Source organism: Haliaeetus leucocephalus, unplaced genomic scaffold (genome assembly GCF_000737465.1).
Source record: "Haliaeetus leucocephalus isolate CR32 unplaced genomic scaffold, Haliaeetus_leucocephalus-4.0 Scaffold2, whole genome shotgun sequence".
Lineage (NCBI taxonomy): Eukaryota > Metazoa > Chordata > Aves > Accipitriformes > Accipitridae > Haliaeetus > Haliaeetus leucocephalus.
The window spans coordinates 13,899,156-13,903,936 of NW_010972438.1; positions in this window are offsets into that span (position 1 = coordinate 13,899,156).

The following is a 4,781-nucleotide window of genomic DNA, read 5'->3' on the forward strand; positions in this document are numbered from 1 at the left end:
AGCTCGGGCGTTCCCGCGGTGCGGCTGGGCCCGCGCCCCCGCTGAGCTGCCAGGCCTGGACAGGCCTCGGGGCCGGCCAGGCGCCAGAGTAGCGGCAGCGCTTTGCTCGGCCCTGCTGTGGAAAACCACTGCGGGGCCTGAAAAGGAGCAAAAAGCGATTATAACAAATAATCCGGGACGCTCAGGGCATCCACGTGCTTTTCAGTCTCCTCTCCACCCACCACACAAAGCAGCTCTGTTTTCGCCTCTTTTTGAGCAAAAGCCGGCTCTTGCCAGGGCTCTGACAGCAGCGGCTTCGAGTGGCCAAAATCGTAAAACCTGGTGGTAGCGTCTGGCGTGGGATGGCACGGGAGAAGGGCAGTCAGCGTGGGTGGTGCTGGGATTTAGCACAGGGCATTGCACAGAGATGTGGGTTCGATGCTTTTGATTACGCTGCTGAATGAATGAGCCACAAATTGGGACAGTTTGTCTTGCTGGCCTGGCACCTGGATCGCTGTTGCTCTGGAAGGCGAGGTTTTAACACAAGTAGATTTTAAGCAGAATCCAAATCTGCAAAAAACCACTGATAATTGACAGCTAAACAATGCCAGAGAAGAAGTGCTACAGTCAGTCGAGACACAGTAACCAGTCCTGAACTTACAAAGAGAAAATTTTGATGGTTTAACACATGACTGGGAAAGAGGTGATTGACACTTTATTCTCAAACATCTAAAGCAGATAAAAGCAAGGAACGGATGTTGTCTGCCGTGATTCCTGGAGCAGGGCTTTTGCCTGTGAGCCCTGTGGGACAACAGACTTTTCATGTTTGTGTAATGTGATCCAGGACTCGACCTTTCTTTAAGATCCTAATATGAGTCACGGAAATAATTCTTTGAATTGGCCTGAGATTGCCAAGTATCGGAAGGGGATTTCCTAAATGTTGTGAGGTTGGATCTGGAGTCAAACAGCCCCTGGCGAAGGCTAAATAAAGTGAGATGTCTCCTGGTGTGCTATGTTCAAAACAGTATCACCCCTTAACTGGCCTTCCCTTTCTCCCCTTGCTGCCACCGCAATTCCTATTATGGAAGTTTTCTTGGCAAATTACTTCAATTTCCCTTTGATTTATTTAGGCACCAGACCCGTGAATTTGGCAGCTGGCCCTGCTAGCATATCCTAGCACAAGCGGGTAGTTTTGTCACCGTGTCTTGGGTGACAGCAGGGCTATCTTCCAGCAGCACAGCAGGAGATGGTCGCAGGGGCGGGTGTCCACCTCCTCAGCCTCGTGCTTCCAGCTAGGGAAATGTTCCAGGTCCATCTGCTCTCCAGGAAAAGCGTGTTTATCTTGGCCCTCTTCTCCAGAGAGCTGGGTTTTGGGGCCCCGGAACTGGGTAAGCAGGTTCAGGGAGAAACAACCACAAATCATGGAGGGCTGAGCAAAACAGCTGGCTCTAATTTAAGGCTGGCCAGCAGTGCTGCATTTGGGGACTCCCTCCAGTTGTCTGGGTTGGTTTTGCTGTGGAAAGTTCCTCTGCTAGGAGCGGCTGTCACTGTCCTTTCTTCAACCCCGGCCTCTGTGTCACAGGGAATAAATGAACTCCAGGCTGCATCTTTAATAACATGCACAGCTCTAGCCTTTATTTCCCCTCTCCCTCAGGGCAATTTCTCCTGGCAAAGGGAAGGAAAGAAATAAGTGCACATTCCCCTTGTGTCTGGAGATAATTGGGCTTCCGTCGTTACATCGCAGGCCAAAGGTTGCTCTCTGATGGGTTCAGCCCAGAGCCTGGATCTGAGCTTGCTGGCAAACGCAAAAGTTTCAACATATGACCCATCCCAGACCCTGGTGAGCTCTGAATCAGGCTGTTATACGCTAACCCCGTGTTCAGATCCATTTCTAATTGTGATAATTGAGTCATGCCGAGCCCGTGCAGCATCTGTTCCAAGACTTAAGCCCTACCACGTAGGCTAAATTTATCTTTGGGTTGAAAAGCTGTTGCTTTCAGGCTTGCTTCGAGGATGAGTTTGGCTCTGCAGGCCCCTCTCGCTGCTGCCCTGCATGTTGTGTAGACCTTTAAGCTTGCACTGAGCGGTGCCAAGCTGTTGTTCCTTTGTGCATGGGTTCACTTAACAGCTGGCAGCAGGCCCCTGGCTGGGTGCACTGGTTAGAGTGGCTGGGACAGCTTGCAGATAGCTTGCAGGCCACGTTCAAGCAAGGAGAGGCTGCTTTTGCAGGCGAGGAGCGCTGGAGGCCCGCCGCCTCCTCATCGTCCCAGGCTGTGGTGCCTGCCTGCAGATCTGGCCACCCGCAGCCGGTGCCAAGCAGCAGCAAGAGCCAGGAGTCCAGAGCTGCTTATTTTTCTCTCTTTATGTGTTCGTGGTTTTTCTTAATTCTCCCCTTGTGAGGAATGCCCCCCTCCAGCAGTAATGTCCCACGGAGCTGCGGGTCAGGAAGTGGCATGGAAGAGGTTACCAGACCCCTCTGCTATCCAGGCACTGGCATAATGCCCCAGCTCCCGGTGACAGTGCTGTGGAGAGAGCGTGTCACCCTCAGGGACACCGAGCAGTGGGAGGGGAGCAGCCGCGGTGGAGCTGGTGCCAGCCCAGCCGTCTGCCAGGGCTGAGGGACCAGAGCGGTCTAATAAATACCTCTGGCAGGATAAGCCATGGACAGAACTGCACCCCAGGAAAAACCCTACGCTCTTCTGTTTTTACGGGGCTGATGCCAAACTCAGAGCTGTGTCATCTGTCAGAGCAGTTTGTTCTCAAGGAGGAAAGGAGAAGAAGTTGTTTTCCTGAAGGAGCGAGTTGGCTGTGACCACAGGAGCACACTGAAGCCTGTAGCAGCAGGGAACAGGATTTATCCTGGTGTGATCATCATACCAGCGGGAAGCTTGCACCAGGAACATGCAGGGACCATGATATAATGTGTTGCTCTCTGAGGAGCCCAGGTCAGGGGCAGGAGATACTAAACAGGGCTGTGCATGTGTAGCAGAAGTCATCCTGGCAACACCTTAGCCTATGGATTTTAATACAAATCTAACAGTGATCCTGAAAAAAACACAGGCACGTGGCTGTCGTGATGACCAAGGAAAAACTCCATGCTTCAGATTTTATTGGTGTTTCAGTGTTTAATCCTGTCCGTGTAAAATCAAGGCAGCCTTCTGGCTGCCAGTGGGAGGCAGAGGGCACTTCTCTCTCTGTATTCAATCCAGAGTGAGGTTTTGCAGTTCCCAGCCACGAAAGTGCAGGTACAACCTGGCTGAGTGATGGCAGTTTACTCAGCCTTGCTAAGGCCCTTGAAAAGCAGCTGGCAAAAAAAAAGTCTTCCAGTTCGTTATTTTTACAACCTCATTTTTCAACTAGTCAGCACAACTCAGCCAAGCCTCTGCCAAGCAAAACAGACCGTGACTCTTGCTTGGGGTTCGCCTGTGATTTCCATGGGAGTGGTGGGCCTGGAGGGGGGCTGGTTGAGGCTCGGCTCCTGCGCTTTGTTCGGCTGCCCTGGAAACATGTCCGGCCTTTGCACAAAGACAGTGCTGACGGGGCACTGTGTGCTCAGGGGCTGCTCCTCTGGGGTTTCTTCAAGTTATTTCAGGAATCTGCAGTAGCACCCCTTACAATAGTCACCTTTCTTTAAAATAGTTTCTTCCTGGGTTTAAAAAAAAAAATCTGTTTTCATGCCCACGTTAGACCATGAGACTCAGAAAAACTAATGGAGAAAACTGTCTGTGCACAGCAGTTGTGCAAAGCATTGGGAAGCACACAGGAAAACCTGCTGGAAGAAAATGGGAGAGCATCTCTGAGTCTTGTAAGGGGGTGAGACCACTGTGTGACAGGTATTGTTGCGATAGGGAGGAAAAAATTGCAGCAAGGAGGACACTTCATCAGTATAAAAAGTACTTTTAACTCTGTTTTTAAAGCTTATTAGAAACATAACTGAAATAGCCGTAGACAGGCACTGGTGGGCTGCTAATGGCAGAAATCTGCTACATGTGTGTGGTTAAAATGTAGAGCCTGAGCAAGGAATGGATACCTTGCCCACTCAGGGTGACCTGCTTCGCCTTGGGTGGGTCTGGATTTTGTTACAGGATCAGAGCACATTTTGGGTAGAGGGAACAGTGCTGGTTTAATTGTATCAGATAATTAGGCTGTTATCGGGGCGGCACTCAAGTACTTCCCAGTGCAGACAGGACCTGGGTCCAACACCCTTAAGTGGCCTGCCCACATAGCACCGCAGCTTGAAAATGCCTTTGGCAGATTGGTGTCTGCAAAACCAGAGGAGGCGTAAGGAGGACAGCGTGCAAATCTTGGTTTGAAAAGACAAATGCTGCCTTTCACAGAGAACCAGGGGGGCAGGGAAGCTGCTCTCCTTCCACGCTCCAGAGGAGGAGGCTGAGGGTCCTAGCCATGAGGCCAGGGCGATGCTGGCTCCTGGGGCAGCAGCTGAATCGCACCCTTGTGCTGCAGACGGGCTGCGTTCGGCTCCTCCTGCCAGGGCCTGCCACAGGATCACACCTCTGCAAACTGCTCATTTGCCCCAGGGCTGCAACCTCCCGGGGCCAGCGGTGGAGGCAACAGCACCCGCGTTTGGCAGAAAAATACGGGGACAAATGCCACGGAAGAGCATCCGGTGGAAACCCGCATGCTCCACGGTAGGAGCACCCATGCTAGTGGGCCAGGTGTGCTGGGGTCCTGGCTGGTATCTGCAGGCAGCGGTGCTGGAACAGACGGGCCATGCGGCTGTGCTGCCACTTCTGCCCCGCCTGGGCTGAGAGATGGAGCTAGTTCTTAGCTCTGGGGGGGGG